This window comes from Oryx dammah, unplaced genomic scaffold (genome assembly GCF_014754425.2).
Source record: "Oryx dammah isolate SB20612 unplaced genomic scaffold, SCBI_Odam_1.1 HiC_scaffold_19, whole genome shotgun sequence".
NCBI lineage: Eukaryota > Metazoa > Chordata > Mammalia > Artiodactyla > Bovidae > Oryx > Oryx dammah.
The window spans coordinates 62,864,624-62,891,128 of NW_024070203.1; the positions used below are offsets into that span (position 1 = coordinate 62,864,624).

At 33.6% G+C, this 26,505-nt stretch overlaps 1 protein-coding gene across 3 annotated transcripts in view; it reads left to right on the forward strand.

Annotated features, from left to right (window-relative positions):
* LOC120878903 (CUB and sushi domain-containing protein 3-like) overlaps nt 1-26,505 on the forward strand; it is a 1,427,768-nt gene that overhangs the window by 171,564 nt on the left and 1,229,699 nt on the right. The window lies entirely within an intron of this gene.

Consider the following 26,505-nt stretch of genomic DNA (forward strand, 5'->3'; position numbering starts at 1 on the left):
CACAGGTGTACATGAGCTCCCAAACATGAACCCCCCTCCCACCTCCCACCCCACATCATCTCTCCGATCATCCCCATGCACTAGCCCCAAGCATCCTGCATCCTGCATCAAACATAGACTGGCGATTCATTTCTTACATGATAGTATGTATACATGTTTCAATGCCATTCTCCCAAATCATCCCACCCTCTTCCTCTCCCTCAGAGCCCAAAATCCGCTCTACACATCTGTGTCTCTTTTGCTGTCTCGCATACAGGGTCATCATTACCATCTTTCTAAATTCCATATATATGTGTTAGTATACTGTATTGGTGTTTTTCTTTCTGGCTTACTTCACTCTGTATAATCGGCTCCAGTTTCATCCATCTCATCAGAACTGATTCAAATGTATTCTTTTTAATGGCTGAGTAATACTCCATTGTGTATATGTACCACAGCTTTCTTATCCATTCATCTGCTGATGGACATCTAGGTTGTTTCCATGTCCTGGCTATTATAAACAGTGCTGCAATGAACATTGGGGTACATGTGTCTCTTTCAATTCTGGTATCCTCGGTGTGTATGCCCAGCAGTGGGATTGCTGGGTCATAAGGCAGTTCTATTTCCAATTTTTTAAGGAATGTCCACACTGTTCTCCATAGTGGCTGTACTAGTTTGCATTCCCACCAGCAGTGTAAGAGGGTTCCCTTTTCTCCACCCCCTCTCCAGCATTTATTGCTTGCAGACTTTTGGATTGCAGCCATTTTGACTGGTGTGAAGTGGTACCTCATTGTGGTCTTGATTTGCATTTCTCTAATAATGAGTGACGTTGAGCATCTTTTCCTGTGTTTGTTAGCCATCCGTATTCTTCTTTGGAGAAATGTCTAGAGATAAATCCACACACATATGGACACCTTATCTTCGACAAAGGAGGCAAGAATATACAATGGATTAAAAACAATCTCTTTAACAAGTGGTACTGGGAAAACTGGTCAACCACTTGTAAAAGAATGAAACTAGAACACTTTCTAACACCACACACAAAAATAAACTCAAACTGGATTAAAGATCTAAACATAAGACCAGAAACTATAAAACTCCTAGAGGAGAACATAGGCAAAACACTCTCCGACATAAATCACAGCAGGATCCTCTATGATCCACCTCCCAGAATACTGGAAATAAAAGCAAAAATAAACAAATGGGATCTAATTAAAATTAAAAGCTTCTGCACAACAAAGGAAAATATAAGCAAGGTGAAAAGACAGCCTTTTGAATAGGAGAAAATAATAGCAAATGAAGCAACTGACAAACAACTAATCTCAAAAATATACAAGCAACTTATGTAGCTCAATTCCAGAAAAATAAACGACCCAAACAAAAAATGGGCCAAATAACTAAATAGACATTTCTCCAAACAAACCAAGAAATTTAAAATGTAAGATAATACGTTTCATGTAGTCCTAGATTTTTACCAATGTGTGCATATTTTCCTTAACTGTAGTGTACTGTCTTTATTGTATTCAAAATATTCTAAGCAGATAATTTATAAGAATTAGAAACCCTTACATACTTGACTATGCTTGAGTTATGATTCTATGATTCTGTTACTTTTTATAATAACTGATACTGTGTATTTGACTTTCTGATCTACAGGAATAAGATTATCAACACTAAGTTTTTATACATTCATCGGTCTTCCATATTTTTTGCATTGATTTTTCACATCTTAAATAAAAATTCAGTTGAGTTCAGTTCAGTTCAGTTGCTCAGTCATGTCCGATTCTTTGCAACCCCATGAATCACAGCACGCCAGACCTCCCTGTCCATCACTAACTCTTGGAGTTCACTCAAACTCACGTCCATCGAGTCGGTGATACCATCCAGCCATCTCATCCTCTGTCGTCCCCTTTGCCTCGTGCCCCCAATCCCTCCCAGCATCAGAGTCTTTTCCAATGAGACAACTCTTCACATGAGGTGGCCAAAGTACTGGAGTTTCAGCTTTAGCATCATTCCTTCCAAAGAACACCCAAGGCTGATCTCCATTAGAATGGACTGGTTGGATCTCCTTGCAGTCCAAGGGACTCTCAAGAGTCTTATCCAACACCACAGTTCAAAAGCATCAATTCTTTGGTGCTCAGCTTTCTTCACAGTCCAACTCTCACATCTATACATGACCACTGGAAAAACCATAGCCTTGACTAGACAGACCTTTGTTGGCACAGTAATGTCTCTGCTTTTCAATATGCTATCTAGGTTGGTCATAACATATATTATCTTCACTTTTACTAAAAGAACACATCATATATAGGGAAGATATTGGACCAGGAGATAAGGCTTGCATATTAGTGCTAGCTTTGTTGTTCACTGGCTGTTTGAGCAATCCACAGCAGCTATTCTTGCTTAAAATGAAAGGAAGTAATAATAATAATGAAAATCTGTCCATCTCTCTATATTCTTCTGAATATCTCATGAGATAATGTATATGAAACTGCTTCATAAATTATAATCTTTTTAGTACACATTTCAGCTATTTGCAGTCAGAATGACAGTTTAAAATGTCTGGAGTGTTTCCGAACACATTTGTACAAAGAAAATATCAGTAGATTGATTACAGATTAAATTCTATTTTTCTTTCTTTCTTTTCTTTTTTTTCTCTACATTTATTTACTGAAGATTTCTTACTTAATTTCTTATTTCCTTTTACACTGTTAAATTTGTAATATCTATTTATTTCAAATATATACAGTATGGCATATACATCAACAGTGCTATTTCATTGTCATTGCCAATATCATTAAAAGTTCCATATCTTTTATTAATGATGCAGTCAAGATAGTGTGTGTGTGCCTGCCTGCACTAGTGGCAGTGTGTGGGTGTTTGTTTTCACTTAGTGAGGCCATGAAAGAAAATGGAAGATACTTCTTAGACTATCAAGTCAGCTAAATTAATGTAAATAAAACTAGAAGCACAAAAGTTTTGTGTATTTCCTTTACATTAGTAATGTATGCTATTATCATTATGTAAGTATGGAAAAAATAAAATTGTCCAAATGTTATCTAATAGTTTTAATCACTCTACTGAGAATACTGTTTGTACAAGTATCTATCCTCTCTAGATACACTCAAAAATGAGAAAGAAACATTTTTATTTTATCCCCATCCTTTTTTTAAGCAACTGTCACCTCTGGGAAGTTAAATGATGGTAAGACGGGGAAAATAAATTTATTGTTCTCATTCTTTCCTAATCTGTAAATGAGGAATAACAACATTAAATTTACAGAGCTTTTATGAGGAATACAGTGTAATGAAGGTTCAATAAAACAAATCTTAAGCATTTATTAAGTGATTTCCCTGTACCTGACACTATATTTTATAATTGTTACATTTAATTTCTCCCCTGTTTAAATAATGTGAAAACACTCCTATCATCATTTTACAGTTTGGAAACTGGACTTATATTACTTGCCCAAGGTTAACACTGTTAAAAGTAACCAGAGGCAGGATCATCACTGCAATGCAGATTTGTCTGAGTTCTGAGATTAAGCTTATAAATAAATAAATAATTATAAAACAAATTATATATAAGCATGTAGTATATATATATATGGTTTATTAACTAAAGCCTATTTTTTCTTAGCAATATTAGGTAAAATTTAATGAATGAGATAAATTAAAAACAATAAAAAACAACTGAACAGTAGAACATATGGAGAAGGAAATGGCAACCCACTCCAGTGTTCTTGCCTGAAGAATCCCAGGGACGGGGGAGCCTGGAGGGCTGCCGTCTATGGGGTCGCACAGAGTCAGACAAGACTGAAGTGACTTAGCAGCAGCAGCAGTAGAACATATAAAGATATAAACAGAAAGATAAATTATAAGTTTATTCTTGGTATGAGTTTATGTACTCAATTCTAGTACATTCTATATAGAATTTTGGTTATTGTCGGTATATAATATATCTGTTGGTCTTTATGCTTAAAGAAATACTGTTGCTAATATTAGAGAACTGGTTTTAATTAGCAGGACTTGGGGCGGGGGGAATGAGTATGTATCCTACAGCTCCTTCCAGACTGTGTTTGTACACAGTCTGCTCTTTGCTTAGAAGCCTAATCTGCTCCTGGCAGTTTGATTCATTTTTGTGTCTGTTCTTTGACTCACTGTTTTCTTGCTTTTTCTTTCTATCACATCCTCACTTAATACATGTCCTTATGGAATGCCTGCTGCTTTCTTGCAGAAACTGATACTTATACATTGTTACTTTCCACGCACTCCAATAGATTTCTGATAAATAGCTTTCTATACTTGCCTTGTAAGAACACAGAAAAGATGATCTGTAGGTCTTATCATTCTTGCTTGTATAAAAGATATATTCAGTTTTGTAATCACAATTTTATTTTTTAAAACTATTTTCTAAACTCCAATTATTGATGATTCTGCTTGTTTTTATCTTATTGTTTTAAAATTTTTTAAATAAAAATTTATATTCCTGGCTGAATTTGATACTTAAACAGCAATGTACCATTGGGAAATTCCTTTATATCTTTAGCTTAAAACAAATTTGGTTGAAAAGAACAGTTGTAAGCTCGGATTACTTTTTATTTTAATACTGTATTTTCTCAACAAGAAAGTTATGTGCTATTGCTTAGTCAGTCAGTCATGTCTGACTCTTTGTGACCCCATGGACTGTGGCCCACCAGGCTCCTCTGTCTATGCGGGTTCTCCAGGCAAGAAACCTGGAGTGGTATCTCATTGTAGGTTTGATTTACATTTCTCTAATAATGAGTGATATTGAGCATCTTTTCATGTGCTTGTTAGCCATCTGTATGTCTTCTTTTGAGAAATGTCTCTTTAGGGTTTTTATCTACTTTTTGATTGGGTTTTTGTTTTTCTGGTATTGAGTTGTATGAGCTGCTTATATATTTTGGAAATTAATTCTTTGTCAGTTGTTTCCTTTGCTATTATTTTCTCCCATTCTGAGGGTTGTCTTTTCACTTTGTTTGTAGTTTCCTTTGCTGTGCAAAAGTTTTTAACTTTAACTACGTCCCACTTGTTTATTTTTGTTTTTATTTCCATTACTCTAGGAGATGGGTCATAGAAGATCTTGCTTTGATTTATGTCATTGAGTATTCTGCCTTTGTTTTCTCTAAGAGTTTAATAGTTTCTGGTCTTACATTTAGGTCTTTAATCTGTTTTGAATTTAACTTTGTGTATGGCATTAGGTAGTGTTTTAATTTAATAATTCTTTTGCATGTAGATGTCTAGTTTTCCCAGCACCACTTACTGAAGAGGCTATCTTTGCCCCATTGTATAATCTTGTCTCCTTTATCAAAAATAAGGTACCTGTAGGTGTGTGGGTTTATATCTGGGTTCTCTATCTCGTTCCATTGGCCTATGTTTCTGTTTTTACTCCATACTATTTTGATGACTGTAGCTTTGTAATTTAGTCTGAAGTCAGAAAGGTTGATTCCTCCAACTCCATTCTTCTTCCCAGGACTGTTTTGGCTATTTGGAGTCTTGTGTTTCCATATGAATTGTGAACATTTTTGTTCTAGTTCTGTGATAAATATCATTGGTTATTTGATAGGGATTGCATCCATCTGTTTATGTAGTCTTTGATTTCTTTTATCAGTGTTTTATAGTTTTCTGTGTAGTGGTCAATGGAAACTTGCTGTAAGATTAGGGAACTCAAACAGGGGCTCTGCAACAGGCTGAAGGGTCAGATGAGGAGAGAGATGGGTGGGAGGTCCAGGAGGGAGGGGATGTGGGTGTACCTATGGCTGATTCATATTGATGTATGATAGAAAACCACAAAATTCTGTAAAGCAATTATCCTTCAATTAAAGTATTTAAAAACCAATTAAAAAAAATAATAATACTGGAGTGGGTGGCCATGCCCTCCTCTAGGGGAATCTTCCCAACCCAGGGATCAAACCCAGGTCTCTCACATTGCAGGTGCATTCTTTACCATCTGAGCCACCAGGGAAGCCCAAGAAAGTTATAGCAAGAGGTAAAAAGAAAAAACAAATCACTCAATCTCATAAAATAGAGACAGATATATTCATATATATAGGTCCATACTATGTATATTATGTTCACATTTAATCTCCTCGCAATAATATGTACATAAATTCACGTGACTAGAATTTTTATATGCATCGAGTTTAGTGGCTGTTCATCTTATTATATGCATGATTATTTAATTATTCTATTATAAAATATTTTGTTTTTTCCTTTCATAATTAATTCAGATATAAGCATTAGGATTAATTCAGACAACAAGCTCACATCATGAACCCTAGATGAAAAGAATTCTGGAAAAAGAACATTTCATTCTAACCTCAATCATGAAAAGTGGCAAAGAGAACGCTCAGAATCAGTCACATGACAGAACATGTCATAGCATCAAAGTATTTTATTCACATATTTTACTATTAATTTCAGTTTTAAGAATGCTTATTTCTCTAAATAAATTGTTTGTTTGTAATTGAAAGAATAAGTGTGTAATTTAAGAAGAAAAAAAGTTTATGTTGTGGCCGCTGCTACACACCATGACCATCACATGAGGATAACTCTCTCCAGTGTTTTTAATGACAGCTTTAGAAATTATTTATACTTCAGATATTTATTTGTAAACTTATTTTAAAATTTTCATGGAAGATATGTTTCTATTCTTTCACTGTGAGCCTATGTATGTCCTTAAAACTAAATGAGAAAAATTGAAAGCATATTATAATGTAAATAATAACAAAAGTAGTAATGTGTTGATATAAATTCAATGAGTATCATACAGAATCTAAATGATAAAAAATTGTATTCTAGTGCTGAAGGGCATAAAGTTGGAAAATGAAGATCCATACTATATTCAATGTTAAAATGACTAAATTTTATAAAGCTCTCATTCTTTGGAATCAAAATACAGAATTATCAAAAACTCCTAAAGTATTTTGGGTTATTTGGAAAAACAATATAGTACTTGGTCAAACTATCACATAGAAATTACAAGGAAAATATTTAAGTATAAGAAAAAAGTTTAAGCTGCAAAATTAGAATGTACAATAAAAAGTAATAATTAGAATGTGGTATTGGCTGATGTAAGAGTAGAAGATATTTGGAACAAATTTTAGATGAATTCAGAGAAATAGGAGATTATATCACACAAGATACTAATATAAATATGAGAAATATTTCCTATCATTATAATACATGACAAAAGTTTTAAAGAAATAGATAAGATATGGTTCCATGAATAAAAACATTTTCTGAGATCAAAATATACTCCAAATGAAATAAATATTTAAAGAATTATCAGTTCAGTTCAGTTCAGTCGCTCAGTCGTGTCCGACTCTTTGTGACCCCATGAATTGCAGCACGCCAGGCCTCCCTGTCCATCACCAATTCCTGGAGTTCATTCAGACTCATGTCCATCGAGTCAGTGATGCCATCCAGCCATCTCATCCTCTGTCGTCCCCTTCTCCTCCTGCCCCCAATCCCTCCCAGCATCAGAGTCTTTTCCAGTGAGTCAACTCTTTGCATGAGGTGGCCAAAGTACTGGAGTTTCAGCTTTAGCATCATTCCTTCCAAAGAAATCCCAGGGTTGATCTCCTTCAGAATGGACTGATTGGATCTCCTTGCAGTCCAAGGGACTCTCAAGAGTCTTCTCCAACACCACAGTTCAAAAGCATCAATTCTTTGGTGCTCAGCCTTCTTCACAGTCCAACTCTCACATCCATACATGACTGGAAAAACCATAGCCTTGACTAGAAGGACCTTGGTCGGCAAAGTAATGTCTCTGCTTTTGAATATACCATCTAGGTTGGTCATAACTTTTCTTCCAAGGAGTAAGCATCTTTTAATTTCATGGCTGCAGTCACCATCTGCAGTGATTTTGGAGCCCCCCAAAATAAAGTCTGACAGAAGAAATAAAAATTTGACATTATATATACATACTCACATATATATATATACAAATAAATATGAGACACAACATTTTGATGTGCTTAATAGAAAAAATTTTTAGAAAGTAATATGAAATTTATAATATATATAGAAATATACAAAATATGAACAGTGAGTTCATAAAGAAAAAATGTTAAAAAGCTAATATACAGTAAAAAATATAAGAATAAATATTTCTAGTGATTTCAAAAAATAAATGAAAGAAACTATGTAAAAATTTTCAAACAGAAAATTGTCTAAGACCTGAAAAACTGCAAACACTCTCAGTGAAGATATCCTGGTATTTTCATGCCTGACTAATGGGAATATAAGTGTGTGTATGATTTCTGAAAGATAACAAATTATCAAAAGTATTTACTCTTAAACTTTATAAATAGCTGTCTCTCAAGTTATATACATATTTTCTTTGCTGTTTTCTTTAGCAAAATCATGAATGTTTAAATATAGAGGTTAATTAATAAGCAAAGGAGTAAATGTAGCAATTAGAAAACAAGGTTTATAAGAATAAATATGGATGGGGAGCTTCCAGATGGCACCAGTGGTAAAAAATTCACCTGCCTTTGCAGGAGACATAAGAGACATGGATTTGATCCCTAGGTCAGGAGGAGGACAGGGCAACTCGCTCCTATATTCTTGCCTGGAGAATCCCATGGACAGAGAAGACTGGCGGGCTTTAGTCCATACGGTCACAAAGAGTCAGACATGACTGAAGTGACTTAGCAAACACAAAGGTTCATGACATATTACCAGCTAGAGTAAAAAATAGATTTCAAAACAGTAGATATAATAATGTAATGAGATAGCTTGTACATGTTGTATCTGTGTGTCTTTGTGTATTTGTGAACTGAAGGATTTATTACAAAATGGTAACTATGGTCATCTCATGGTAATGGAGTTAAGAGGATTTTTTTCTTTTTATGCTAGCCCTTGATTTCTAAGACACTTTACTTTTAATATCTAGTGACATTAGAAAAAACATATTCTGGTTTGTTTATATCTCATCTAAATTTCAAGAATATTTCCCACTGCATATCACTTAATGATTTAGTTTGAATTTTAAACTGGAAGAGATGAATATTAATATAAAAAAAAATGGAACATTGACTAATTTCACACTTAATAAGTTAGACTTTCAAATGAATCAGAACCATAAAATGAAACTTCATATTTGCAATTTTCAAATTTACAATCTGTTATCATACTAAAATAATAATGAAAAAACAATTGTGAAGAAAAAAGTACTTTTTAAAGTTAAAAATTATACAGTAAATAATTGTGTGTATATCTAAATTAATCTTTTTCTAAACAATTCTTTTATTGTCCAGATAATAGCCCTATATCAAGAAGCAAACTGAAAATGTACATATATATAGCATATATATATATATGTGTGTGTGTGTGTGTGTGTGTGTGTATGTGTGTACATCTTGTTCTTGATGTCAACTAAAGGAGAAAACATTGAATATTTTGAATTGTTTAAATTAATAAATGCTATTAAAGGTCAGACTTTAAAATTGTGGCACACATTTGCCACAGCTCAATATACAGATCTTCAGTGGTAGAATTAAGTAAAATGTGACAAAATATACCCATTAACCCACACTCTTATGAATATATAAACATTTTCATAACCCCAGAAAATTCTATAGTTTTCCTTTCTAGGCAATGTCTATCTTCACAAGCAACTACTCTACTAATTTGTTTCATCAAGAATTACTTTTACCCTTTCTAAATATTCATATAAATTAAATGTTACAATATGTATTGCTTTCTTTTTTGATCTTTTTCACTCAGCATGATGTTTTTGAGATTCATCCACATTGTTTTTGCCAACAGCTTGTTCCATCTTATTGTTGAGCAACATTTTATGAATTGTTCATTGTCTGTGTAAAGATACAATGAACATTCATACATAAGTTTTTATATGGATCCATTTCCATTTGTCTTAGGTAAATATCTAATAAGGAAATTGTTGAGTTACTGGGTTAATATATTTTTAACTTCATTTTAAACACTCGTAATCAGCTTTCCAAAGTCATTGACCTATTTTTACTACACCATGAACATATGGAAGTTTTGATTGTTTCACATCTTCAACAACATTTGAGATCAGTCTTAATAGTGTTTTTATTTTTCATCTCTGTTATAACTAATGAATCTTTTCTTATGTGTTTACTGATCATTTATTGATATATCCTATAAAAAGTTTCCTGTTTTTTAACTAGGTGCTTCATTTGTCTTTATAATTGTAATTTGTATACTTACACAATCTTTATACCATGTTTTACAAACATATACATTACAAATGTTTTCTTTCAACCTATGATTGCGTTTTCATTTTCTTTCACTTTCTTTAGCTGGAATTTTTAATTTTGACAAAGTTCAATTTAAATAACATTTATATGTTTTAGTGCTTTCTAAGTAGTCTGACAAATATTTGCTTATCCAAAGATGGAAAGATATTCTTCTGCAATTTTTCTGAAGCTTCAAAATTATGCTGCTGCTAAGTAGCTTCAGTCGTGTCCGACTCTGTGCAACCCCAGAGATGGCAGCCCACCAGGCTCCCCTGTCCCTAAGATTCTCCAGGCAAGAACACTGGAGTGGGTTGCCATTTCCTTCTCAAAACTATAGACTTGGTTTTTAGGTCAATGATCAATCTTAACCAATTCAAAAGCATGGAGAAGTCTAAGTTCATTTCTAGTCTATGTGGCTATTATACTAAACAAGAATGAACATGGCTTATGTTTCAAAGAATCTTCAAAATGACAACCAAATAAATCATGTGTTCCATCTGGCTGCTTCTGAGTACAGTTAAGATTAAGCATATTTTAAGTAGTTTTTAAAACATGACTGCTTGATTAAACAGATTTTGCTAGAGAAATTCCTGTCACATTTTTCTCCCTATCTCTATGATAAGGAGAGATACCTCTTGACTTTTTTACTACTTAGTGTGATTATCTATAATCAATTTATCCTTTTGTACATAGACACAAGATACACTTCATTCTTGTTGTTAAATTCTCTGAACTTCATTTATCTCCTTATTGTTATTGAATATCAAAGATTCACCCAGCATTTTTTCCCAGTATACTGAGGGATAGTTATAAAATATGTAATACTTTGTCACTATTTATTGTTTATTTTATAGATTTGCTGGGTTCCTGACATAACCATAGAATTCACAAGCCTAAAGGACATAATCAAGGAATAGAAATTAGAATGAATAAACAAAAATCTATAGCTAGAATTCCTACTTGTGTAATTGGTAGACTTCCTCCTTCCTAAAATGCTGTTGGTGTCCCCATAAATGTTCTTGAGCAGTCAGTATAGTTCTCTTTTTACATGAATAATCTTTTCTCTTTTCTTTTTCTTCTCTTTGCTTCCTAAATTTCTCATATAACCTTTTAATATTCATGTTAATATCTCTTCATTCTAATTGCTGCTCCTCTCAGTGCAAGACAGTGATCTGTCTCCTTTCTTGTAGGTATACTGTTGAGGGAGAAAACAACTTTCCCACAAAAATCAGAAAGTGGCTAAATGACTTGCTAGCCCATAAAAACAAATGGCCATAGAGTATACTCTATGGCAGTGCACTACACTGATTTAACTGTACTCCTAAGTCCCTGTGTCCAGAAACATTTGAATGAGAGTAGTGCAACCCAGGAGAAGGCAATGGCACCCCACTCCAGCACTATTGCCTGAAAAATCCCATGGATGGAGGAGCCTGGTAGGCTGCAGTCCATGGGGTCCATAAGAGTCCCACGACTGAGCGACTTCACTTTCACTTTTCACTTTCATGCATTGGAGAAGGAAATGGCAACCCACTCCAGTGTTCTTGCCTGGAGAATCCCAGGGATGGTGGAGCCTGATGGGCTGCTGTCTATAGGGTCGCACAGAGTCAGACACAACTAAAACGACTTAGCAGCAGCAGCAGCAGCAACCATACAACCCAATCCAATTTATTGTCTCTGAAGATTTCCACCTTGAGAGATAGAACCAGTCCTTGTATACTGATTATCTCTCTTGTGTAATACAATGTCTATGAAATGCAGATACTTTATTGCCTGACTTACTGGAATAGAGTATGTGTTTGTGTGTATGTGTGAATGTGGTAATTACATGTGTGATATTAACAACTGTATATTCAATAAATAAAGAGAACTAATAACATATTTTTCTCATTTATCTATTATATTAATGAGATCCAAATGACATGTATTTTGATTACTGTTAATCCAGCTATGATCTTAGTAATTGTCTTGTAGAGAAAATACAGATTACATAAAACACAGAAATTGAGGATAGAAATGGGTTTTTCTATGAACGAGCTTGGAACAGTTGTTATGTTGTGGCTAGTATTCTCCTCCCCCAAATTTTAATTTACTTAAGATATATTGCATTGCCATAGGGCATACAAGTAATTTTTTAAAATGGCAATTAAAATTTTGATGCACCGTAGGCAGTTAATGATTCTTCTCCTTAGATATCATTCTTTACTTTGGAACATTCAAATTAATGATTGGAGAGCTCTCAAGGACAGACAGGGTTTCTAGAACTTTTTGTCAACATAAAAGACTCTTTCAAATCTGAGTAAGGCAAGGATTCACGAGTATACACAATCATTTGTTGTTTGTACTAGGCACATTGCCAAAAAGAATTAAGGTGGCTTTTATTAAAGAAACAGACTAAATTAAACCATTAAAACATGGATTAAAACAAAAAAGATGCCACCATCAAGTTTAACTATGTTCATTGGATTATATTTATTCAATCTTTTATAGCAAATCTATAAAAGGTTTACTTCCATTAGTCTGTTTTCAGTAAAACAGCACTGATATGTCATTAACTAACAGTATTTCTTATGCAAGTATCTTATTCTTCACAAACATTCATTTTTATCTCTAAATGGCATATCAAAAGTCCCGTATCTCTCCCAGAGAGCAACTCAATGTTATAATAAATTAAATTTGTTATAACTAAAATTTTCATTTAGCAATGCAAAATCTTGAATAAAAATTTTAGATTAGGCATCCAGATTAACTCTTTTTGAATCACTTAAGATTTTTAATATATGTATTAAATATTTTTAATATATGTAATATATGGGTATTACAAATTAACATTTTCTGAATATACCAGTTATATCAGGCTATTTTTATATGCAACTGTTATAACATTATTTCAGATATTCTTCCTAGTACTTCTATTATACAGATGAGAAACAGTTCAGAAATACCAATAACATTAACAAGATAAAAAAATTAGGTTTCCAAGAGATTGAAGTTGAATATAAAGGGGTTAAAGCATAGCTCATTGGTTACATTTATTTTTATTTTTCAATTATACCATTTTTGAATGATGGATGAGAAGATTTACTTTAAATTAGACAACTATAGAATCAGGTAAGTTTACTAACCATTTATTTTATTATTTTTTTTTATTAAATCTAACTTAAAAGGTCAAGAGCATTAAAGGGTATAAGGAAAGGACCCATATTTGTATCAGGATCCACTTTTAAAAAAATTACCCTTTTGCTATTATGACATAACATACATCCAAAGCAAATTTGTGTCATAAAATGATTGTATCAAAGACAACTAATCTTTCATAGATGTTTAAATTTGACGCTCTTAATATACCTAGAAGACATTGAGCCTTCATAGAAAAATGATTGTTTATCAAATAAAATATATATATAATTAAGTGCATGGTTATCACTTTCTAGAAGACATTTTTATTCTATCTATACATGGTACTTCTTTAAAAAATCACTACTTAACTACATATAAATTCAAAAGTGGTATTTAACAAATCTTTAACTTACATTGATTTATAAATATTATAATAGTAATTTGGAAAGAAACTTTGGAAAGAAAAAGAAACTTGATTTAAAGGATTCAAGAAATATAATTATTTTCTAAATAATCTTCCTCACTAAATGCAGATTTAAAGCCACTAATATTAGAAAATGTCAGTGACCATAAATTTGTACAAATGCATATATGAAATATAAGGACTTTTCAAAAATCGATGGCAAGATCTGATAATAAAACCTTATCTTCAAATTCCATATATTAAAAATAAATAGTGTACATATATTTCTTTAAAAATTTGCTTCTTTTAGGTATTTACAGTTCAAAAATAAAATTTCAGGAGATTGCCATGTATGTTACACTTCTCTTGGTGGATAGAAGGGCTAAAATATGCATAGAATATGAAACCTTGCCATGAAAGCTACCAATATGTTTGCAATATGTTTTCTTCACCTACAAGAACCAATCAGAGCAACCTCATTTCATTCATTTTTAAATAATAATTTATAGTTACAAAAATCAAATATTTTGGGGGTGAGATGTGATCATTGGAAAAGCCTCAACTGAAAAGAAAATTAATATTAATCAACCCATTGCCACACTATATCTATTGTTATACTGATACTGTTTGATGTGTCAATTTGAATTTCCATATAAATTTCCTATATTCATTGTATGCTTTTAAAATATATATTTACATATACAAATATATAACTCTAAAACATATAGATTATGAAGCATTATATTAGCATGAACACCAATAAGCCTACAACTTGACAAAGACCATCAGAATATTTCTTTATTTCTTATCCATCCCTGGTCTTACTCTGATTTCTCGCCAGGAACAAGCATTTCCATATTATGGCCATTATTTTCTCAAATTTTTACAGAAAAATGATTTAATTATGCATGCATGTATCCTTAAACAACAGAAAGTTTAATTTTTCTTATTTGCAAGTTTTGTAAAATATATATCATACTGTTATAGTTTTCTGAGACTCGTTTTTTGACTCCACATAACGTTTCTAAGAGTCATCCATGTTTTGGTCTCTTGCTTTAGTTTATCCATTTTCACTCATCTTTATTCAATCTTATGCATATATTACACTTCACTTAGAAATATAATGCACTATATTGGTTTGTTTTCTCAAAAATAGTTTATATTGCCTTTAGTTTTGCTATTACAAATAATACAACTATGACAAATTTGTATATATTTTCTAGTACAGAGGGTGAGAAATCCTCTCAGATCCCAGAAAAGGGCTAGTTCAATGTATACAGAAGACACAATTGTTTAAATTTACTCACATTCCCATAATGCAAATTGCTTTCCCAAGTGTCCATGCTACTCTACAATATCACTGATAATATATAATGATAAATTATAACTGACAACATCTTCATATTGGAATATGTCAACATGGAATAGTTGACATGTCAACAATATGAAATAGTCAACATGATTTTTTCAAGGATTTTAATTTTTGATAATTTATTGGGTATAAAATGTTGTCTCATGGCTTGAATTTGTGTTTTTCTGATTGAAATAAACCTTTCTTTAGTTTTATGTGCCACTCCTGAGGGTTTGGATTTAAGTAAGGTAGGAGGAAAAAAACATGAGTCAAGGAAAATTCTAGATTTTATTGTCATAAGAACGTGAAGAAAAAAATCTAGTTATATTTTTCTGGATGAAGAAGATAGACAATGATCATGTTGGGGTGGAGGTGGAAATAGGACTTTGGTTTGATCATGTTAATTTCTAGGTCTATTAGGCATACTACTTTTTCCCTTTCATTAGGCACACAAGTAGCAATGTCAAGTGAGTATTTAGATACACAATCATGGAGTTAATGGGAGAAGGAACCAATGTGAAAGCAAAGTGTTGGACAAGAATGCGTTGGGAAAGAGTGAGAAAATACCTGAGGACTGAAGTATGACATTTCAGGTATAGAGAACATGTAAGTCAGGAAAAAGCAACAGAGGAGGATTAAAAGACAGAGGCCAGGGAAGTTAGAGGAAATCAAGTGAGTGGTATCTTGGGAGCAAAGAAAGCAAAAGGAGGCACAATGAGCATCTATGACACATGCTGATGTCAAGCCTTCCTCAAGTTCAATGAGAGTCAGGAATTGCCCATTGGAATGTCAAAAAAGTTACTTTTTTCAGCAGCATTGAGGGCAAAAGTCAGATTGAACTGGATTGGTTCAGGAGAGAATGGGAAGAAACAAAATGGAAACAATTATAGACCAATGTGTATACAATGAAATTCTAATGTAGAATTTACAAAAACAAGATATAGTTCAGAGGGAAATGTGGAAATAACAGAATTCATTTTAATTTTATATATATACTTTTCAATCTATATTTATCTAATGGGAGATATTCATGTTCACGTTTCAGGATAATAGGAATAATTCCATAAAGAAGAAATTTTAATGATGAAGAAAGAAAAACAGTTGCTAGAATATATTCATAAACGAGAGGAGATATAGTGTCCAGTGCACAGGTGAGGGAGCAGACTCAAGGAGGATAAGAAATTCATTCACAAGAACATACTTTCTTAGCAATTACATTACATGATGACACCTCATATGGATGTTCAGAAGTATGTCTTTTTTGTGGCCTGAAGAGCTTTCTGCTGGTTCAAGTCTGTGTTAAGGCTCAAAGTTATTTTTAATCCTGGCTTGTGATGACTTGGCAATATAATTACCACAATAATTTAGTAAGACTGTGGTCTTTGAGTTTTATCTGTCACCAATTATATTCAAAGCTTTGACTTTTATTTTCTAAACATAATTCTATTTTTTTTTAATTTATTTATTTATTTTTAATTTTTACTTTACAATTCTGTATTGGTTTTGGCATAGATTGACATGAATCCACCACAGGTGTACATGCATTCCCAAACATGTTTGGGAATGCATGTAAACATAATTCTAAATTAGGATTGATTTATTTTTCCTCATTGCCTTTTTTTGGTCTCTCTCACAAATTCTTGGTGGCTATCATGAAACCAAATGAAACATGAGAATTCTGTGTAAAGATGGTACCCTTAATCTCACTATTATTTAAAAATTTGAGGCCCTTGCTCTTTAATCCTTTTTCAATCTTTTTAATATTGATATTTGTATCCAGAAGAAGTTGGCTGTTCCAGTTATAGGATGTTGTTATCTCTAAACTCTCTTTCCTTTGATCTCTGCTTAAAAACCGGCCAAATATAGCCCAAATCCTTTTTTGCAATATAGATGTATATTGTAGTATATTTGTAAAGGCAAATCATTTACAATGTATTTCTAAAGGAAGGCAATTTTGCACATCACTTTCTAGCTTTTTAAGCCACTTTCTGTAGAATGAAAAGCTGAATAAGCTCATGATAAGCCCTCAAAGTCAAATACTTTACCAAAATCTGTGCCACAGCCTAAAATAGATGTTTATATTTCTAGCATGTGATGTCTATTTCCTCAAAATCCATTGCCGACTGCTAAGCAAATTGTACCTATTTTACACTTTTATTGTGGCACTGTAACACGTAAATAGCTATTCCACAAATATTTTATAAATAAGCAGATGAGTAGCCAAAAAAGGATAGAAAATTATTCTAGTTTTAACACAATGTTAGTTATAAAAATGACTATATGATAACCTAGTTTAAAAATAGCAAGATGTCACCAGAAAGTCATATGTATGTTTTTCAAAATGATATAGTCTTTTCTAGTTCAGATAGACTGCTGTTCTTCAGTCACTAAGTCATGTCCAACTCTTTGTGATGCCATGGACTACAGCATGCCAGATTCCTCAGTCCTCCACCATTTCCTGGAGTTTGCTCAAATTCATGCCCATTGAGTGGGTAATGCTATCTAACCATCTCGTTATCTGCCTCCCCTTTCTCCTTTTGCCTTCAATCTTTTCCAGGATCAGGGTCTTTTCCAATGGGTCAGCCCTTTGCATCAGGTAGCCAAAGTACTGGAGATTTAGCACCAGTCCTTCCAAAGAATATTCAGTTTTTATTTCCTTTAGGATTGACTGGTTTGATCTCTTTGTAGTCCAAGGGACTCTCAAGGGTCTTTTCCAACACCACAATTAGAAAGATCAATTCTTCAGCACTCAGCCTTCTCTATTGTCCAACTCTCACATTTGTACCTGATTACCAGATAAAAGGGGCTTCCCTGGTGGCTCAGATAGTAAAGAATTCGCCTGCAACACAGGAGACCCAGGTTTGACCCCTGGGTTGGGAAGATCCCCTGGAGGAGGGCAGGGCCATCCACCCCAGTATTCTTGCCTGGAGAATTCCATGGACAGAGGAGCCTGGCAGGCTACAGTCCATGGGGTCTCAAAGAGTCAGACACGACTGAGCGACTTCACCTCACCTCATGAACATTCTTTGGTCTTGCCCTTCTTTGAAATGGAATAAAAACTGCCCTTTTCCAGTCCTGTAGCCACTGCTGAGTTTTCCAAATTTTCTGGCATAAGGAGTACAGCACTTTCACATCACCATCTTTTAGGATTTGAAATAGCTCAGCTGTAATTCCATCACTTCCACTAGCTTTCTTCCTAATGCTTCCTAAGGCCCACTTGACTTCACACTTCAGGACATCTGACTCTAGGTGAATGACCACACCATTGTGGTTATCTAAGTATTTTGCCACCTCTTCATAAACTCTTCTGCTTCTGTTAGGTCCTTATACTTTCTATGCTTTATTATGCCCATCTTTGCATGAAATGTTCCCTTGATATATCCAATTTATTGAAGAAATCTTGTCTTTCCCATTCTGTTCTTTTCCTCTATTTCTTTGCATTGTTCATTTAAGGCTTTTTTGTTGCTCCATGCTATTTTCTTGGACTCTGTGGTCATTTGGGTATATCTTTCCCTTTCTCCCCTGATTTTTGCTTCTATTCTTTCCTCAGCTATTGCTAAGATCTCCTCAGACAATTATTTGCCTTCTTACATTTCTTTCTTTGGAGGATGGTTTTGGTCACCACCTCCTGTACAATGTTACAAACCTTGCTCCACAAGTTCTTTAGGCACTCGGTCTACCAGATCTAATCCCTTGAATTTATTCATCATCCCCACTGTATAATCATAAGGGATTTGATTTGGGTTACACCTGAATGGGTTAGTGTTTTTCCCTACTTTCTTATATTTAAGCCTGAATTTTGAAAGAAGGAGCTCATGATCTGAGTCACAGTTGGCTCCAGTTCTTATTTTTACTGACTATATGGAACTTCTCCATTTTTGGCTATAAAGAATACACTCAATCTAATTTCAATATTGACCATCTGGTGATATCCATGTGTAGAGTTATCTCTTGGGTTGTTGGCAAAGGGTGTTTGCTATGACCAGTGTGTTCTCTTGACAAAATTCTGTTAGCTTTGTCCTGCTTCATTTTGTATTCCAAGGTCAAACTTCCCTGTTATTCTAGGAATCTCTTGACTTCCCACTTTTGCATTTTAATCCCCTATCGTGAAAAGTATATCTTTTTTTTTTTTTTGGTGTTCTAGAATCTGTTGCAGGTCTTCATAGAAACATAAATTCACCCATTCCCATTCATTTTAGTTCATTGATTCCTAAGATGTCCAAGTTCAATCTTACCATCTCCTACTTGACCACACAACCAATTTACCTTCATTCATGGACCTAACATTTCATGTACCTATGCAATATTGTTCTTTACAGCTCTGGAATTTAATTCCACCACCAGACACATCCACAACTAAGCATCATTTCTACTTTGATCCAGCTGCTTCATTCTTTTTAATTTACTAGTAATTGCCCTCTACTCTTCCCTAGTAGCATATTGGATACCTTCTGACCTCAGGGCCTCATCTTCTAGTGCTCTATGTTTGCCTTTTCATACTATTCATGGGGTTCTCAAGGCAAGAGTATTGGAGTGAGTTGTCATTTCCTCCTCTGGTGGACCATGTTTAGTCAGAACTCTTTACTATGACCCATCCATCTTGGGTGCCCTGGCACATTATGGCTCATAGGTTCCATGAGTTACACAAGCTTCTTCACCATGACAAGGCTGTGATCCATGAGGCAAACAGATAGACTGACAGCATATCAATTACTTTGTACTCAACAAGGAAATAGTCTGGTAAGAAAAAGTTCTTTTCTATCTGCCTTTTATAGTTTGATATAAATAGTAACCTCTGAACATAACATTTTGATATAGGGATATCTAACTTTTTATTCTATTTGCTCCAGAGTCCCTGCCATTTACTTTCTTCTCTGTAACCTTCATCTATAACCAGATCTTGAATTCTATGTTATTATGAATTTTTCATGTCTGCTCTCTCCCTTGGATTTTACCTAACATGCAGCCTAGTCTCTCTAGACTCTCCTACATCAGCAACTCTACATGATTAGTCCACACATCTACAGAAGGGCTAATACAGGCAAAGATTTCAGTGATTTTCTTCCTCTGTTCTGGGATGATAAGAGAATGTTAAAATAGTAAGATATTTCATTCAGTTCAGTTAAGTTCAGTCGCTCAGTCGTGTCTGACTCTTTGCGACCCCATAAACCGCAGCAGGCCAATCCTGCCTGTCCATTACTGCCTGTCCATCACCAACTCCCAGAGTTTACCCAATCTCATGTCCATTAAGACAGTGATGCCATCCAACCATATCATCCTCTGTTGTCCCCTTCTGCTCCTGCCCTCAATCTTTTCCAGCATCAGGGACTTTTCAAATGAGTCGCTCTTCGCATCACATGGCGAAAATATTTGAGTTTCAGCTTCAACATCAGTGCTTCCAATAAACACTCAGCACTGATTTCCTTTAGGATGGACTGGTTGGATCTCCTTGCAGTCCAAGGGACTCTCAAGAGTCTTCTCCAATACCTCAGTTCAAAGGCATCAATTCTTTGGCACTCAGCTTTCCTTATAGTCCAACTCTGACATCCATACATAACCATTGGAAAAACCATAACCTTGACTAGACAGACCTTTGTTGGCAAAGTAATGTCTCTGCTTTTGAATATGCTGTTTAGGTTGCTCATAACTTGGCTTCCAAGGAGTAAGCGTCTTTTAATTTCATGGCTGCAGTCACCATACGCAGGGATTTTGGATCCCAGAAAAATAAAGTCTGACACTGTTTCCCCATCTATTTGCCATGAAATGATGGGACCAGATGCAATGATCTTAGTTTTCTGAAAGTTGAGCTTTAAGCCAACTGTTTCACTCTCCTCTTTCACTTTCATCAAGAGGCTCTTTAGTTTTTCTTCACTTTCTGCCATAAGGGCAGTGCCATCTGCGTATCTGAGGTTATTGATAATCCTCCTGGCAATCTTGATTCCAGCTTGTGCTTCCTCCAGCCCAGCGTTTCTCATGATGTACTCTGCATAGAAGTTAAATAAGCATCGTGACAATATACTGATGTACTCCTTTTTCTATTTGTAACCAGTCTGTTGTTCCATGTCCAGTTCTAACTGTTGCTTCCTGATTTGTATACAGGTTCCTCAGGAGGCAGGTCAGGTGGTCTGGTATTACCATCTCTTTCAGAATTTTCCACAGTTTATTGTGATCCACACAGTCAAAAGCTTTGGCATACTCAATAAAGCAGAAATAGATGTTTTTCTGGAACTCTCTTGCCTTTTCCATGATCCAGCGGATGTTGGCAATTTGATCTCTGGTTCCTCTGCCTTTTCTAAAACCAGCTTGAACATCTGGAAATTCACAGCTCATGTACTGCTGAAGCCTGGCTTGGAGATTTTTAAGCATTACTTTACTAGCATGCTAGATGAGTGTAATTCTGTGGTAATTTTAGCGTTCTTTGGCATTGCCTTTCTTTGGGATTGGAATGAAAACTGACCTTTTCCAGTCCTGTGGCCACTGCTGAGTTCCAAATTTGCTGGCATATTGAGTGCAGCACTTTCACAGCATCATCTTTCAGGATTTGAAATAGCTCAACTGGAAGTCCATCACCTCCACTAACTTTGTTTGTAGTCATGCTTCTTAAGGCCCACTTGACTTCACATTCCAGGATGTCTGGCTCTAGATGAGTGATCACACCATCGTGATTATCTGGGTCGTGAAGCTCTTTTTTGTACAGTTTTTCTGTGTATTCTTGCCACCTCTTCTTAATATCTTCTGCTTCTGTTAGGTCCATACCATTTCTGTCCTTTATAGAGCCCATCTTTGCATGAAATGTTCCCCTGGTATCTCTAATTTTCTTGAAGAGATCTCTAGTCCTTCCCATTCTATTGTTTTCCTCTATTTCTTTGCATTGATCATTGAAGAAGGCTTTCTTATCTCTCCTTGCTATTCTTTAGAACTCTGCATTCAGATGCTTATATCTTTCCTTTTCTTCTTTGTTTTCGCTTCTCTTCTTTTCACAGCTATTTGTAAGGCCTCCTCAGTCATTTTGCTTTTTTGCATTCCTTTTTCTTGTGGATTGTCTTGATCCCTGTCTCCTGTAGAATATTATGAACCTCCATCCATAATTCATCAGGCCCTGTGTCTATCAGATGTAGTCCCTTAAATCTATTTTTCACTTCCACTGTATAATCAGAAGGGATTTGATCTAGGTCATACCTGAACGGTCTGGTGGTTTTTCCCACTTTCTTCAATTTAAGTCTGAATTTGGCAATAAACTGTTCATGATCTGAGCCACAGTCAGCTCCCAGTCTTGTTTTTGTTGACTGTATAGAGCTTCTCCATCTTTGACTGTAAATAACATAATCAATCTGATTTCAATGTTGATCGTCTGTTGAGGTCCATGTGTAGAGTCTTCTCTTTTGTTGTAGGAAGAGGGTGTTTGCTATGACCAGTGCGTTCTCTTGGCAAAACTCTATTAGCCTTTGCTCTGTTTCATTCTGTACACCAAGGCCAAATTTGCCTGTTACTCCAGGTGTTTCTTGACTTCCTACTTTGCATTCAAGTCACTTATAATGAGATGGACATCTTTTCTGGTTGTTAGATCTAAAAGATCTTGTAGATATTCATAGAACTGTTCAACTTCAGCTTCTTCAGCATTACTGCTTGGGGCATAGACTTGGATTACCATGATATTGAATGGTTTGCCTTGGAAATGAACAGGGATCATTCTGTCGTTTCTGAGATTGCATCCAAGTACTGCATTTCAGACTCTTTTGTTGACTATGATGGCTACCCCATTTCTTCCAAGGGATTCTTGCCCACAGTAGTAGATATAATGGTCATATGAGTTAAATTCATCCATTTCAGTCCATTTTAGTTCACTGATTCCTAGAATGTTGAAATTCACTCTTGCCATCTCCTGTTTGACCACTTCCAATTTGCCTTGATTCATGGACCAATCATTCCCAGGTTCCTATGCAATATTATTCTTTATAGCATCAGACCCTGCTTCTATCACCAGTCACAGCCACAACTGGATGTTGTTCTTGCTTTGGCTCCATCCTTTCATTCTTTCTGGAGTTATTTCTCCTCTGATCTCCAGTAGCATATTGGGCACCTACTGACCTGGGGAGTTCCTCTTTCAGTGTCTTATCTTTTTGCCTTTTCATACTGTTCATGGGGACCTCAAAGCAAGAATACTGAAGTGGTTTGCCATTCCCTTCTCCAGTGGACCACATTCTGTCAGACCTCTCCACCAGGACCTGTTCATCTTGGATTATATACATACTATGTCTTGATAAGTCATAGTGGAGGTTTAATAATATGTTTGTTGATTAAAAATTTTATAATTTTTGTTTATGAATCTGATCAACTGTGTTGATCTATTTCTTTTTGATTTTTAGATTAATATTGAAAATAAAAATTTGAAAATAATTATATACATTTATATTTCATGGGTCATAAATATAAAATGAATCCCACTATCATTATATCAATGTTTTATTTATGAAAGGCCTCATTTAGGTCAAAATGCTGTATTTTGAGAGATTCCTGGCAGGATTATTTCTAAGAAAAAAACCCGTGGTGGATTCATGTCAATGTATGGCAACACCAATACAGAATTGTAAAGTAAAATAAAAAATAAATTAAAAAAAAAAAAAACCATGGGGGAAAAACCATAAGCTTTTCTCATATAAAAGCCTAAGTTCTCATTTTTGAATGCTTTCCTTACTATGCCCTTCTCCTCTTCCTTTACTCATTGCATATAAAAACTAAATTTTCACTAGAATATCAACCTTATTTTCATACTATCTAATTCATTTTATTATTCTCCATTAGTTCATGCAGCTAATATCTTACTATGCATTGCTTCACAGTCTATTGACTAAAAATATTCATTTTTGTATATATCAACCAATTTTATTTTGTTCCATATTGTCTCCTCTTCTATCACATCTAAATCATTGCATGTTTTGATGAAAGTCAAAAATTGATGTTTCTCTACAAAAATTTAAGAAAAGCTAAAACTCTGTATGTTAATCAAGTGCATGTAACAAAACAACATAAAATTCCATTATGAAAACATTCTATAGTTGTTTAAAAATAAAAGTTATTTCCAGGAATGTATAAAATTTGAATATAAAAATACAATTTAATCTGTCCATGACCTTGAGCAGGCATGAAGTCTTTATGGTTAGGGAAGAGAGGTTATATTTATCTTTCTATCTCTAACACTAGGTGTAATACTAATATAAGTATTTAATAATATTTTCCTAATATATAGGTCAAAGATGACTGTTAGTTTGAATAAAATATTATTTTAATTTCATTAATTTGCCCAGATTAAATTTAATCTTTTCTTAGGATGATTTATTGGAGTGATATATCTTTGTTATTTGATTTACTACTGCTTCAAATTGTTAGGTAAACCTTTCATATTTAAGTTCCCATGGTTAACACTGATATGTTCTGTGAATTAATTTTAACATGCAGTTCAAGACTGTTATTACATAAATGTCTTATGAAAATAAGAATAGTATATAGAATTATGAGTGGACTATTTTAAAAGTTAACTATTGGGGCAAAATATTATTGTAAAACAACTATATAATTTGTATTGGTAATATATTATTCAATAGAACCATTTTTTAGTTAATGAAAAGCCTATCACCTATATTTACATGTCAGCAACCAAACGTCTTTGATATTCATATCTGTGTGTTCATGTATTTTATATGTAATTTTGTTGCTATAACCTAACTATAGTTCTTACTAATTATAGATTTTAATATTTTGATAATTAAAAGAAATACCAGTTATTAATTCAGTCCAATAAACTCTTCTTTATTCTTCCTAATTATTAATCCTGTTTTGTTTTATTTAAAAGTCTTTCCTTATTCCAGGTCACAAAGTTATTTCCTGGTACTTTTATTTACAACTAATTTTTGACATTTATACATGAAATTTTGGATGTATGTATATGTATATAAACATATATACATATATTATACAAATATTTATACATATCTTTTGATATATATACACAGTATATATGAAATTGATTTTTGTGTATGGTATGAAGAACATGGCTTATATTTTTGTTTGTTTTCATTATGAGTATATAATTGACTTAGCACAATTTTCAGGAAACAATATTTTATTTCACCTCTGTTTTTTACAAATCAAATAGCTATTTCTGTGTGCTTCTTTTTCTGAACTCTCTATTTTGTTTCACTGACCTGTTTATTAGCCCTTGAACTAATATCAAACATTCTTAAACACAGTAGTTTTACAGTAAGTCATGACATCCAATAGTAGTAGTTCAGCTTTTGCTTCATAGTAATTTATTTCTTAAAATCAGCAATAGACACATGGCAATTTTCTTCAATTTAATACATTAATATAATATACATAATTTAATTGAAATATATAAATATTACAATTAATTTTACACAAAATATTTTGTTTTTTATTATCAAGCATTGACATGCTTTTCTTATTACAGCATAGAAGGACAACTGTAAATAATATGGTGTTTAATTTTATGAGAAAGCAACAGTACTATGTTCCTTCCTATCATACTCCTTCTACAAAATACTTTATTTCTTGGATGATATCTACCATGAAGCCAATCAATTTCCTATCTGTTTTTTTCTGGGATTTTGTTTTTCACTGAGTGCAGAGGAAGGTACTGTGATGGGACGACTCTTTGGAACTTCATCTTAGAGATAATGCTGACTTTTCTGATTTGAGGGGCTTGTGTTTCTTATCTAAGAAAAAGAAGGAGAAATATTTTGAATCTACCAACTGTCTGCTTTTTCTGTATCTGATAGTGAGCATTCATGGAACACTGATTGCTCTCACTTAATGTTCAATTTAGTTTTTCTCATGAAAATCCTTTCTAGAATATAATCACACATTTATTTTCAACTATGCTATCATATTATCACTGAGAATATTTTATTTGAAAGTTGAGGGAAGTTTTATTAGTTCTCTACTGCTCTATTTTTATTTATATATTTTCAAGATATTAATGTATCTACTTGTAATATTTTAACTGTATTATATGTAATTTAAAATTCTACTTTAGACTCTTCTTTGAAGGTTATTTTTGTGTTAACATTCTTTGATAGGAAGGTAGTTTTAGTTTACAATATTAAATTTTTAATGTCTTTCTTTTCTTCATCTTCATCTTATATTTAAATCATGGCAGTGGTAGTATTACACAAGAAGCAAGAACATGTATTTTGGAGCCACACAGAACTTTGTTGAATTCTAATTCTTCCAACAAACAAATAGGATGGCAACCACTTAACCTTTCTAAACCTTATGGAAAATAGAATATAAAAAGGCTGTTTCATAGTGTTTCCTGGATTAAATTTGTAAAACTAACTCAGTACCTGGCATGCACAAAAAGTTTTTAATAAATATTTGTGATGA